Here is a 16056-nt window from a genome sequence, read left to right as displayed (position 1 = left end):
TAACAATTATTTAGTTCCTGATGAATTCAAGTTAACTAATATTACTGTCACGAGGGACATGGTTATTAAACAGATAGACAAACTGAAACAAAATAAGTCCCCGGGACCCGATGAGTTGTTTTCAAGGGTACTTAAGGAATGCAAAATGGAGCTTAGTCAGCCATTAACGAGTGTATTCAATGCGTCCATCCTTACCAGTGTTGTGCCAGAGATGTGGAAGATGGCTAATGTGGTTCCTATATTCAAATCAGGGGATAAGTCCACTCCTTCAAATTACCGTCCAATAAGCCTGACATCTATAGTGGGCAAGTTATTAGAATCAATTATAGCTGACATTATCAGAAGTCACCTTGAAGAGCATAACTTGATAAATGAATCTCAGCATGGATTCACGAGAGGTCGTTCCTGCCTGACAAACTTACTGACGTTCTTCAATAGAACATTTGAGGCAGTTGACAGTGATAAGGAATATGATATTGTTTATTTGGATTTTAGTAAAGCCTTCGACAGAGTACCTGTGTGATGAATGGTTTGAAAAACCGACAAGTTGAAGATTGAGACACTTATGCAGCATATGGGAATCTTTATTCAGGAAACGTTTCGCCACACAGTGGCTTTATCAGTCCAATACAAAGAGGAAGGCGTAAGGAGAGGAGGAGTATGAGGTAATCAGTCCCTCAGCCTGGAGTCGATGTGTTCAGTCCATCAATCAAGATTGATGGACTGAACACATCGACTCCAGGCTGAGGGACTGATTACCTCATACTCCTCCTCTCCTTACGCCTTCCTCTTTGTATTGGACTGATGAAGCCACTGTGTGGCGAAACGTTTCCTGAATAAAGATTCCCATATGCTGCATAAGTGTCTCAATCTTCACCTCACAAGAGACTCTTAAGAAAAGTGGCAGCTCATGGTATAGGAGGTAAAGTTCTAGCATGGATTGAGGCATGGCTTACCAATAGAAAGCAGAGAGTTACCATTAAGGGAGTGAAATCTGAATGGGGATTAGTCGAAGATTGAGACACTTATGCAGCATATGGGAATCTTTATTCAGGAAACGTTTCGCCACACAGTGGCTTCATCAGTCCAATACAAAGAGGAAGGCGTAAGGAGAGGAGGAGAATGAGGTAATCAGTCCCTCAACCTGGAGTCGATGTGTTCAGTCCATCAATCTTGTAGAATGTACAGCATAGGGCCGTAGACGTGGCTTATATACTGTAGTGAGGTGACGTGAAGCAGGTGGAGGCGGGGTCATAGTGGTAACATCCACTAGTCGAAGCAGGTCTTCGTCCAAAGGTTGAACAAGTGTTGAAGAATTCTTTGTAACAAGATCCCATGATGCTGCAGTGTCTCAATCTTCAACTTGTCGGTTTTTCAAACCATTCATCACAACTGTCAGACACTGCAGCATCATGGGATCTTGTTACAAAGAATTCTTCAACACTTGTTCAACCTTTGGACGAAGACCTGCTTCGACTAGTGGATGTTACCACTATGACCCCGCCTCCACCTGCTTCACGTCACCTCACTACAGTATATAAGCCACGTCTACGGCCCTATGCTGTACATTCTACAAGATTGATGGACTGAACACATCGACTCCAGGTTGAGGGACTGATTACCTCATTCTCCTCCTCTCCTTACGCCTTCCTCTTTGTATTGGACTGATGAAGCCACTGTGTGGCGAAACGTTTCCTGAATAAAGATTCCCATATGCTGCATAAGTGTCTCAATCTTCAACTTGTCGGTTTTTCAAACCATTCATCACACATGGGGATTAGTCACTAGTGGTGTTCCACAAGGATCAGTTTTAGGCCCTCTCTTGTTCATAATTTACATTAATGACCTTGTAATAAAGTTGGTAGAATTACCGACAATATGTAAAGTAAAAGGACACAAGTGCAACTAATGTGACATTTATTGTGGCAACGTTTCGCTCTCCAGGAGCTTTATCAATGGCTTGATAAAGCTCCTGGAGAGCGAAACGTTGCCACAATAAATGTCACATTAGTTGCACTTGTGTCCTTTTACTTTACATTAATGACCTTGATGAAGGGATTACTAGTGACATGAGTAAGTTTGCTGATGATACAAAGATAGGCCGTATAATTCACTCTGAGGAGGATATCAATGGACTCCAGGACGATTTGAACAAATTAATGTCTTGGTCTGAGAAATGTCAGATGAAGTTTAATGTGGATAAGTGTAAGGTACTTGCCCTTGGTAATGAAAATAACCCTCGAAGCTATAATCTAGGTGAAGTAGAGCTTGGTCATACAGAATGTGAAAAAGACTTGGGAGTCATGGTAAGTAGAAATCTAAAGCCAAGACAGCAGTGCCTCAGTGTGCGCAACAAGGCCAACAGATTACTTGGATTTATCTCAAGAAGTATAAGTAACAGAAGTCCAAAAGTTATTTTACAGCTCTATACATCACTAGTGAGGCCTCATTTAGATTATGCTGCTCAGTTTTGGTCCCCTTACTACAGGATGGACATAGACTCATTAGAGAACATACAGAGAAGAATGACTAAAATGATTTACTGTGTAAGGAACCTCCCGTATGAAGATAGACTTAAAGCCTTAAATCTCCACTCTCTGGAGAGGCGTAGAATGAGGGGAGATATCATTGAAGTGTATAAGTGGATGACGGGCATAAACAAGGGAGACATTAATAAAGTACTGAGGGTGTCGAACCAGGTAAGAACCAGGAATAATGGATTTAAGTTGGATAAATTTAGATTTAGAAAGGACATAGGTAAGTACTGGTTTTCTAACAGAGTTGTAGATGCGTGGAACAGTCTTCCCAGTGGGGTGATAGAGGCTAGGACCTTGTGTAGCTTTAAGAAGAGACTGGACAAATATATGAGTGGGAGGGGCTGGGTTTGATTGGTGTTGGGGGGTGCCTTAGGTAGATGTCGTTTTGATAAGGACCTGCCTCGTATGGGCCAGTAGGCCTTCTGCAGTGTTCCTACATTCTTATGTTCTTATGTTCTTATGAGTGGGAGGGGTTGGATTTGAGTGGGACTTTCACATCAGAGCTTATTTCTTGGGTGGCATTGAAAATTGGGTTGGGCAAATGTTTTGTTAGTGGGATGAATTGTAAAGGGCCTGCCTAGTATGGGCCAGCAGGCCTCCTGCAGTGTTCCTCCTTTCTTATGTTCTTATGTTCTTATGTTCCTACTTCCTGGACCAATAGTCTCATTGTGCCTATCCCTTAGCCCCAACAGCCTGATACATTTAGGCCGATCTTCTTAACTAAACTTTTGAAAGAATGATACTTAACAGACTGTACTACAGAATCAGACACCAACTTTCCCCCTACCTCTATGGGTTCATGAAAGGTAAAAGTGTGCAGAACTGTGTTTCCACCTTTCTCACTGCACACACCTCTACTAGTTTTACCAATTTTTTTGATCTAAAATCTGCATTTGATATTGCGAACAGAACCGTTATACTACATGAACTTGCCAAAATGAATATTGGTTGTAGTTTACTCTGCTGGATAATAGGATACCTGTCAAATAGAGTATCCTCTGTCCTTTACCTAGGCTTCAGAAGTGAGTCTAAAGAAATGTCTTTAGGTACACCGCAGGGAGGAGTTCTTAGCCCCATGCTATTTTATTTATTTATTTATTTATAATTTGAGCACACTTACAGAGGTACAAAAAAAAATACAGATAAGAGCAGCATGCCAAAGCCACTTATACTATGCATAGCATTACGGGCTGGCTTAAAATTAACTTAAGATTAACTAAGCAATGATGAAATCAGTGAAAAACATTAATGTAAACTGATTACTATAAAGCACAAGTGAGTATTACAAAGACAGGTCATATGGTTGCATGCCATATTCTGATTAATGCTCTCCTGAATGCTCTACCTGCCTCACCTAAACATATAGCTATAAAATATGCTGATGATATCATGATCCATACAACAGGGCACAAGAAGATGAGTACCATTCTTAATGAAGTTCAAGCAATTTGTAATCGACTAGGCATCATAATATCTTCCTCTAAAACTAAGATATTAACAAGCAAACGACATCCCCCACCCATCTATTTGCAGGGTGAAATCATCAGCTACGTTAAAACTTACAGATATCTTGGTGTAGATGTGCCCTTTAACAAATCCACTATACCACTTATAAATAAGAAATGCAAAGCTAGGCTAAATGCTCTCAAAGCTGTTGCTGGCTACAACCCCAACTATGGTGCTAATGTGAGAATCGTAAGAATGATGTACATAGCCTATGTTAGGTCCTTAATTGATTATGCTGCTCCATGTTGATATTAGCTAGAGAAAGTTCTCTCCGATCCTTGGAGTTAATGCAAAATGAAGCTCTCAGGATTATTCTTGGCTGTCCCAGATCTACAAAAGTTCTTAACATGAGGAAGGAGCTTGGTATTTCTAGTATCAGTGATAGGATTGTTGAGATTAACACTGTACTCGGTATTAGAATGTTGAGAAATGAACCAGACACTGTCACAATGAATCTTACCAAGTGTCTAGAGGTAAATACTCACGGATCTAAATGGATTGTGAAAACGTGCAATTGCATTAAGTTTTATAACCTGCATGAACTGTATCACTGTAGGCAACAAGAGCATTTTACCCCTCCGTGGAAGATGTGTTCATTTAATATCACATACCTGCAAGTCCCTCCCAAGAAGCTCATTGCCAGCAATCCCTTCCTTAAATCACTTGTTAGAGCAACTGCTCAAGAAGAAATTTCTCACCTAGCTGGTAGTAATAAGTTATCACAAGTTAAATACACTGATGGATCTAAACAGGAGTCTTCTGGCAGGGCTGCATCTGCTCTTGTTGCCACCTCCCTAGTTAAGAACGATAATAAATTTGTTGAGTTAGGCATAAGAAGTAACAACTGGGCGTCTACACTGCAAACTGAATTGTTTGCAATCCTAATGGCGCTAAAGCTAACCTATGACACTGAGCTTGACTCTATCATCATTACTGATTCTATGCCATCATTGAAGGCTCTTGACTCATATAATGACTCCAACAACATGCTCATTGGAGAAGCCAGGTATAGATACTCAAAAATTAGGGACAAAGGAATTAATACAATTGCTATGGATCCCATCACACATTGGATTACTCCTTCATGATAAAGTTGATATGTTAGCCAAGAAGAGTACCCAGAAGGAGAATGTAGAATATAACTTTGGTATATCTGTGTCTAGCATTAGGAATAATATTAGGAGAGAAGTAAATAATGAAAATGATTGTTATAGGAATGCAGTTAGAAGCCTGAGTAGATCTATAACCCACTATGATAACATGAACGTAGATAAGTATGTTTATGGAGCAACGTGCAATGTGAACAGACTGACTGATGTTGTAGTGGCCAGACTTAGGCTTGGTTACAAGTACTTCTGACAGTTTGGGAGACACACAGATGATGATCAAACTAAATGTAAATTATGTGATCAGGCATATGGTCGCTGTCTTGAACACTATGTGCTTAATTGTCCACTTATTGAGGAATACAGAGACAGACAGTATAATAACCTATGTGATATGTCAAGATATCTTATTAATGAAAATAAGATACCAGATGTACTAAGCAAATTCCCTAAATTTGCTTGTAACAGATAAGTGAACTTTAGATATGTAGATATAAATCCATATGTTTTCCTGTTAACCCTTTGGGGCCTAGTTCCTAGGCCTTTTGTGTATCCATATGCTCTTGCGCTACCGTCCACAGGATGGATATGGGGTGCACAATAAACTAGCCACTTCGGTGGCAAAATCTAATCTCTTGGTGATAACTCAACTTTTTAGCTGAAAGCTCTAACAGAATATGTTTTGAGGCTGAGTTTACCACAATTCCTATAGCATAAATTGTCGCAGAGGAATTTTCATTGTATAACATTACAGAGGCAGTATTCTATCATTAAAATAAAGTCTAAGTATAGGAGACCCGAGAACTTACAGCAGAGGCCTGAGCTTGCTACCATCTGCAGCTCATAAGACTGCCATCCCCACGAGCCCTTTTAGGGCGGGGCAGATGGCAGACCAGAGGCCTAGCTTCTCCCTACGAGCCCCGTGAGGGCGGGGACTGTGGCTAGGCCTGGGGACACTTGGTCCCAAAGATGAGGGGGTACTTGTACCTCCTCCCATGGGAGACTTAAAGGGAGCCAAGGTCGGGTCACCACTACTTGGAAAAGACCCGGGCCGGGAGAATACCGGCGAATAAAAAAAAAAAAAAAAAAACTTACAGCAGACACAGCAGTCATAAATAACTTCATTCAAAATTTTAAGAAGGTTTCTATCGTGATAGGAATTACTTAAACGTTTACAGAATTAGAAGCTGATCTTGTCATTGAAAAAGGTCTTAAAATCCCAAACAATCACAAATGTCTTCACTAGTGGAAATGGGTTTTCTGATCTCCAGAGATCTCCACGGGATCACGTTAACAAAATTTCGCCATGCAAATTTTTATGTCTGTAGACGAGTAAACAGCATAAATATCTAAGAGATGCAAAGATATTAAAGGATTAGTATCATTAAATTAAAGACATACCATACCAACAAGAAGATGAGTAAGTCACAGGTGCATCATGTTGTCTGGCATCTTTCTTGCCACTGTGCTTCTATTGTTCTTCAAGCTTTGTTCAGCACAAGCACAGTGAGAACTTAAATAATAGAAGTAGTGGAGAGTGTGTTATGAGGTTATCCTTCCTTCAGTCTTGGTATGTGTTCACCTCCAAGGATGTTATGAGGTGATCCTTCCTTCAGTCTCGGTATGTGTTCACCTCCAAGGATGTTATGAGGTGATCCTTCCTTCAGTCTTGGTATGTGTTCACCTCCAAGGATGTTATGAGGTGATCCTTCCTTCAGTCTTGGTATGTGTTCACCTCCAAGGATGTTATGAGGTGATCCTTCCTTCAGTCTTGGTATGTGTTCACCTCCAAGGATGTTATGAGGTTATCCTTCCTTTAGTCTTTGTATATGTTCTCCTCCAAGGATGTTATGAGGTTATCCTTCCTTTAGTCTTTGTATATGTTCTCCTCTAAGGATGTTATGAGGTTATCCTTCCTTTAGTCTTTGTATATGTTCTCCTCCAAGGATGTTATGAGGTTATCCTTCCTTTAGTCTTTGTATATGTTCTCCTCCAAGGATGTTATGAGGTTATCCTTCCTTTAGTCTTTGTATATGTTCTCCTCTAAGGCCGTTTATGGAAAACCTGGAAGACGTTGTACAGTATGAGCTATGAACTCATTCTCTATCTTCGGATCTTATATTATGCTCTGTAAGGCAGACAAAACGCACCAGAAACGATTTCAAAAAACATCAAATTAGGAAATGTGATGCACAACAAATGGTTGTTACATTCTAAGTGAAAGTTCCCTTTATCACAAAATGTCATGCAGTAACGGGACTACTGACGACGGAATAGTGAATCCCTATGTTGAGCTCACTTCTCGTACCTATTGTTAAATTTTGGTCATGTTTCATGTATATGAGGACGGAACATAAATACAGGATGACAGTCACCGACGTGGAGCAGCACATGCAACTACACATGCACCAACACAAGCACATGCACCAACACAAGCACAAGTACAAACACAAGCACATGCACCAACACAAGCACATGTACCAACAAAAGCACATGCACCAACACAAGCACATGTACCAAAACAAGCACATGTACCAACACAAGCACATGTACCAACACAAGCACATGTACCAACACAAGTACATGTACCAACACAAGCACATGTACCAACACAAGCACATGTACCAACAAAAACACATGCACTAACAAAAGCACATGAACCAACACAAGCACATGTACCAACACAAGCACATGCACCGACACAAGCACATGTACCAACACAAGCACATGCACCGACACAAGCACATGCACCGACACAAGCACATGTACCAACACAAGTACATGTACCAACACAAGCACATGTACCAACACAAGTGCATGTACCAACACAAGCACATGTACCAACACAAGCACATGTACCAACACAAGTACATGTACCAACACAAGTACATGTACCAACACAAGCACATGTACCAACACAAGCACATGTACCAACACAAGTACATGTACCAACACAAGTACATGTACCAACACAAGCACATGTACCAACACAAGCACATGTACCAACACAAGCATATGTACCAACACAAGCACATGCACTAACACAAGAACATGCACCAACACAAGCACAAACACTAACACAAGCACAAACACCAACACAAGGACATGCACCAACACAAGTATATGCACCAACACAAGAACATGCACCAACACAAACACATACACCAACACAAGCACAAACACTAACACAAGCACATACAACAGCACAAGGACATGCACCAACACAAGTACATGCACCAACACAAGAACATGCACCAACACAAGAACATGCACCAACACAAGCACAAACACTAACACAAGAACATGCACCAACACAAGAACATGCACCAACACAAGAACATGCACCAATACAAGCACATACACCAACACAAGCACATACACCAACACAAGCACATACACCAACAAAAGCACATACAACAACACAAGGACATGCACCAACACAAGCACATGCACCAACACAAGCACATACACCAACACAAGCACATGCACCAACACAAGCACATACACCAACACAAGCACATGCACCAACACAAGCACATACACCAACACAAGCACATGCACCAACAGAAGCACATGCACCAACACAAGCACATACACCAACACAAGCACATGCACCAACACAAGCACATGCACCAACACAAGAACATTCACCAACACAAGCACATACACCAACAAAAGCACAAGCACCAACACAAGCACATGCACCAACACAAGCACATGCACCAACACAAGCACATGCACCAACACAAGCACGTGCACCAACACAAGCACATGCACCAGCACAAGCACATACACCAACACAAGCACATGCACCAACACAAGCACATACACCAACACAAGCACATACACCAAAACAAGCACATGCACCAACACAAGCACATGCTCCAAGACAAGAACATTCACCAACACAAGCACATACACCAACACAAGCACAAACACTAACACAAGCACAAACTCCAACACAGGCACATACACCAACACAAGTTCATTCACCAACACAAGCACAAACACCACCACAAGCACATACACCAACACAAGCACATACAACAACAAAAGCACATGCACCAACACAAGCACATGCACCAACACAAGAACATGCACAAACACAAGCACAAACACCAACACAAGCACATACACCAACACAAGCACATACAACAACACAAGCACATGCACCAACACAAGCACATGTTCCAAGAAATGCACATGTACCAACACAAGCACATGTACCAACACAAGTACATGTACCAACACAAGCACATGTACCAACACAAGTACATGTACCAACACAAGCACATGTACCAACACAAGCACATGCACCAACACAAGAACATGCACCAACACAAGCACAAAAACCAACACAAGCACATACACCAACACAAGCACATACAACAACACAAGCACATGCACCAACACAACCACATGTACCAACAAATGCACATGTACCAACACAAGCACATGTACCAACACAAGCACATGTACCAACTCAAGCACATACAACAACACAAGCACATGCACCAACACAAGCACATGTACCAACACAAGCACATGCACCAACACAAGCACATGCACCAACACAAGCACATGTACCAACACAAGTACATGTACCAACACAAGGACATGCACCATCACAAGCACATGTACCAACACAAGCACATGTACCAACACAAGCACTTGTACCAACACAAGCACATGCACCAACACAAGCACATGTACCAAGACAAGCACATGCACCAACACAAGCACATGTACCAACACCAGCACATGCACCAACACAAGTGCATGTACCAACACAAGTACATGTACCAAGACAAGCACATGCACCAACACAAGCACATGTACCAACACAAGTACATGTACCAACACAAGCACATGTACCAAGACAAGCACATGCACCAACACAAGCACATGTACCAACACAAGTACATGTACCAACACAAGGACATGCACCATCACAAGCACATGTACCAACACAAGCACTTGTACCAACACAAGCACTTGTACCAACACAAGCACATGCACCAACACAAGCACATGCACCAACACAAGCACATGCACCAACACAAGCACATGTACCAACACCAGCACATGCACCAACACAAGTGCATTCACCAACAAAACATAAGAATCAAAACAAGCACATGTACAAACACAAGCACTTGTACCAACACAAGCACATGCACCAACACAAGCACATGTACCAACACAAGCACGTGTACATACACAAGCACATGCACCAACACAAGCACATGTGCCAACACAAGCACATGTACCATCACCAGCACTTATACCAACACAAGCACATGCACCAACAAAGCACATGAATCAACACAAGCACATGTGCCAACACAAGCACATGCACCAACTCAAGCACATGTACCAACACAAGCACATGTACCAACACAAGCACATGTACCAACACAAGCACATGCACCAACACAAGGACATGCACCAACACAAGCACATGTACCAACACATGCACATGTATCAACACAAGCACATGTACCAACACAAGCACATGCACCAACACAAGCACATGCACCAACACAAGCACACGCACCAACACAAGCACATGTATAACAAGTTTGTTTGGTGAACTGAAAGAGAGGTGTGAATTGTACGTCTTCGTAGGCTTCTTACTTTATTGAAAAGTCGTGGTGGGTACACAGGCTTTTGTGTTGTTCCCATGGCCCAGGCAGGGCCATCCCACTAGAGAGAGCTACTAGGCTTACTGTCTTGACTTCTTGAAGAGTGATGCCAGAGTGAGAGCGTGGCAAGGGCAGACAGGCTGGCGTGCCCACCGAGAGGCCTGGCTGCAGAGGGCAACACTTGAGTGGCGCAAAATATGAACTAAGCTGGCAGACAGCATGGGCTGTCTGTGCAGACAGTACAGGCTGTCTACATACACTCGGCCACCTACCGCGCGTCGTCCCAACGCGACAATACTGGTGGTAAAAGAAACTCAGTCGCTCTCTCGTAGGAACAGGGTACAGAACACATAATAAAAACATGTATATACATATGGACATAGAAAATAACTTCCTACAGGGAGGTAAGAAAAAAACATGTGGGGTGTGCTAAACATCGTGGTCATAGGCAGTGAGCGTCGATGGGCATCACTGCACGCCTTCCTGCGTCTGGACAGATACTGCAACACGGGAGACATCGCTGCGGCTGAGCTGTGACGTAACAGGGTACGATCTCCTCTGGAACGGTGAAGCAGACATCGTAGGAGTCGCTGCAGGTTTCACTCAACCTGGGGCACGACTTGCTGGTGCCCTCGAGTGATGTGTCAACAAAACTCGGCAACTGGGCAGGACTTCTGGCAAGCGACTCAGGAGGACACTTCTCGACTGGTACTGTCGCTGGGCTGTCACTGCCAGCGAGCGTGGAGCGAGTTGTGGAGCGAGTCACGGCAGAGACGACTGGGCGAAACATCTGGGAGTCATAACATCATACACCAGACTGCAGTGAGAGAGCTAGCAATCAAAGTGACATCATCTTTGTGCAGGCTGCTCACTGAAGCTTGTGACACGAGGCTGACACAGCGCCTGCCGACAGGGCTAACTGCGGCTTGACGAGTGTCATTCTCTCGGTAGTTGGAGTTATAGCAGAGGTTAGTCTAAGCATCCACAGACTTGTTTCTCTACATATAACTGCACTCTGAAGGTCTGGAGGTGAAGTGAAACAAATCTCGTTGGGAATCATAGCAGGTACGATTCTACAGAACATCACGAGAGACGAGCATAAGAGCTTTCTGTACAAGGGGGCTCGGTCACTCAGGGGCTGAGTAAATCAGCTGACAAACGCACTGGTCACATGGGTGACTTAGCACAGTGGTGCTACTCAGGTCTGGCTCAGACCTCACTGGACACACGGAAACTTTAAACACTCCCGCTGTACATACTGTACACTAACATGTGAGAACACTGACTGAGAGGAATTAATTAACACACGACGACATATATCTTCTCTCAATCTTCTCGACAATACAGAAATAATTACTAGAAACACTCCATGTGACATCATATGTCGCGAGGTGACATCAGCAGCACTGTGACGTCAGCAGACATCTCGAGGTGATGTCAGGCAGACATTGTGACGTCATGAAGTCGGGCAGCATCGTCGGTGACGTCAATGTGATGCGGGCAGCAGACCACAGCATGTGGCCTTGGACATCTGGTAACTCACGTGGCTGGTAGATTCACGTGACATCGCCCACACCCAACATGGCATCGTGATCCACGTGGCATCGTGATCTACATGGCATGCTGATCCACGTAGCTTCGAGTGGCCTCGGGCACTGGGATACACAGTTCTGGCAATGAATTCACACGGAAAACAGCAGAAAACACAGCAGAGGGAGTGGGCAGTGGTGAGTGGTGTATGGTAGGCTGGTGAGAGTGAGTAGGGCAAGCATGGGCAAGGTGAGGAACGGCCACTTCCTCCTCTCCCACAAACACGGGGAAACATGCTGGACGCAGAAATCACCACAAAACTCACCTCTGGCTTGCTGAAACAGCTGTGCTGAGCGGAACCGCAACATACAAGTGACGCTGAACACGTGACTTGAGAAACAGCGTGGGACGCTGTAGCTTGGGGTCGCTGGGATGCCACTTACAATTCTCAAAGAAATTTGGCAAAATTCGGCTAGATCCTGCTTGTACCTGTGTCTGGATGCTCAAAAGTGCAGACACGACATCAGGATAACTCGTTAAGAGACGGATGCTTCTTGTATAAGGCGATGAAGTGAATATGACTTCATACCTCTTCCTTCCTCTCTCAGGGCAAACACAACTGCTGCAACCACCGCTTCCCACCATTTATAACGAGTTTGTTTGGTGAACTGAAAGAGAGGTGTGAATTATACGTCTTTGGAGGCTTCTTACTTTATTGAAAAGTCGTGGTGGGTACACAGGCTTGTGTGTTGTGCCCATGGCCCGGGCAGGGCCATCCCACGAGAGAGAGATACTAGGCCTACTGTCTTGACTGCTTGAAGAGTGACGCCAGAGTGAGAGCATGGCAAGGGCACACAGGCTGGCGTGCCCACCGAGAGGCCTGGCTACAGAGGGCAACACTTGAGTGGCGCGAAATATGAACTAAGCTGGCAGACAGCATGGGCTGTCTGGGCAGATAGTACAGGCTGTCTGCACATGCACCAACACAAGCACATGCACTAACACAAGCACATGTACCAACACAAGCACATGTACCAACACAAGCACATGCACTAACACAAGCACATGCACTAACACAAGAACATGCACTAACACAAGCACATGCACTAACACAAGCACATGCACTAGCACAAGCACATGTACCAACACAAGCACATGTACCAACACAAGCACATGCACTAACACAAGCACATGCACTAACACAAGCACATGCACTAACACAAGCACATGCACTAACACAAGCACATGCACTAACACAAGCACATGTACCAACACAAGCACATGCACTAACACAAGCACATGCACTAACACAAGCACATGCACTAACACAAGCACATGCACTAACACAAGCACATGCACTAACACAAGCACATGGACTAACACAAGCACATGCACTAACAAAAGCACATGCACTAACACAAGCACATGCACTAACACAAGCACATGCACTAACCCAAGCACATGCACTAACACAAGCACATGTACCAACACAAGCACATGCACTAACACAAGCACATGCACTAACACAAGCACATGTACCAACACAAGCACATGCACTAACACAAGCACATGCACTAACACAAGCACATGCACTAACACAAGCACATGCACTAACACAAGCACATGCACTAACACAAGCACATGCACTAACACAAGCACATGTACCAACACAAGCACATGTACCAACACAAGCACATGCACCAACACAAGCACATGTACCAACACAAGCACATGCACTAACACAAGCACATGCACTAACACAAGCACATGCACTAACACAAGCGCATGCACTAACACAAGCACATGCACTAACACAAGCACATGTACCAACACAAGCACATGTACCAACACAAGCACATGCACCAACACAAGCACATGTACCAACACAAGCACATGCACTAACACAAGCACATGCACTAACACAAGCACATGCACTAACACAAGCGCATGCACTAACACAAGCACATGCACTAACACAAGCACATGTACCAACACAAGCACATGCACTAACACAAGCACATGCACTAACACAAGCACATGCACTAACACAAGCACATGCACTAACACAAGCACATGCACTAACACAAGCACATGTACCAACAAAAGCACATGCACTAACACAAGCACATGCACTAACACAAGCACATGCACTAACACAAGCACATGCACTAACACAAGCACATGCACTAACACAAGCACATGCACTAACACAAGCACATGCACTAACACAAGTACATGCACTAACACAAGCACATGCACTAACACAAGCACATGCACTAACACAAGCACATGCACTAACACAAGCACATGTACCAACACAAGCACATGCACTAACACAAGCACATGCACTAACACAAGCACATGTACCAACACAAGCACATGCACTAACACAAGCACATGCACTAACACAAGCACATGCACTAACACAAGCACATGCACTAACACAAGCACATACACTAACACAAGCACATGCACTAACACAAGCACATGCACTAACACAAGCACATGCACTAACCCAAGCACATGCACTAATACAAGCACATGTACCAACACAAGCACATGCACTAACACAAGCACATGCACTAACACAAGCACATGTACCAACTCAAGCACATGCACTAACACAAGCACATGCACTTACACAAGCACATGCACTAACACAAGCATATGCACTAACACAAGCACATGCACTAACACAAGCACATGCACTAACACAAGCACATGCACTAACACAAGCACATGCACTAACACAAGCACATGTACCAACACAAGCACATGTACCAACACAAGCACATGCACCAACACAAGCACATGTACCAACACAAGCACATGCACTAACACAAGCACATGTACCAACACAAGCACATGCACTAACACAAGCACATGCACTAACACAAGCACATGCACTAACACAAGCACATGGACTAACACAAGCACATGCACTAACACAAGCACATGTACCAACACAAGCACATGTACCAACACAAGCACATGCACCAACACAGGCACATGTACCAACACAAGCACATGCACTAACACAAGCACATGTACCAACACAAGCACATGCACTAACACAAGCACATGCACTAACACAAGCACATGCACTAACACAAGCACATGGACTAACACAAGCACATGCACTAACACAAGCACATGTACCAACACAAGCACATGTACCAACACAAGCACATGCACCAACACAAGCACATGTACCAACACAAGCACATGCACTAACACAAGCACATGTACCAACACAAGCACATGCACTAACACAAGCACATGTACCAACAGAAGCACATGTACCAACACAAGCACATGCACCAACACAAGCACATGTACCAACACAAGCACATGTACCAACACAAGCACATGTACCAACACAAGCACATGTACCAACACAAGCACATGCACCAACACAAGCACATGTACCAACACAAGCACATGCACTATCACAAGCACATGTACCAACACAAGCACATGCACCAACACAAGCACATGTACCAACACAAGCACATGTACCACCACAAGCACATGCACTAACACAAGCACATGCACTAACACAAGCACATGTACCAACACAAGCACATGCACTAACACAAGCACATGTACCAACACAAGCACATGCACTAACACAAGCACATGCACTAACACAAGCACATGCACTAACACAAGCACATGCACTAACACAAGCACATGCACTAACACAAGCACATGTACCAACACAAGCACATG

The sequence above is a fragment of the Cherax quadricarinatus genome, chromosome 45 (assembly GCF_038502225.1).
Source record: "Cherax quadricarinatus isolate ZL_2023a chromosome 45, ASM3850222v1, whole genome shotgun sequence".
Lineage (NCBI taxonomy): Eukaryota > Metazoa > Arthropoda > Malacostraca > Decapoda > Parastacidae > Cherax > Cherax quadricarinatus.
This window is presented reverse-complemented; position numbering follows the sequence as displayed.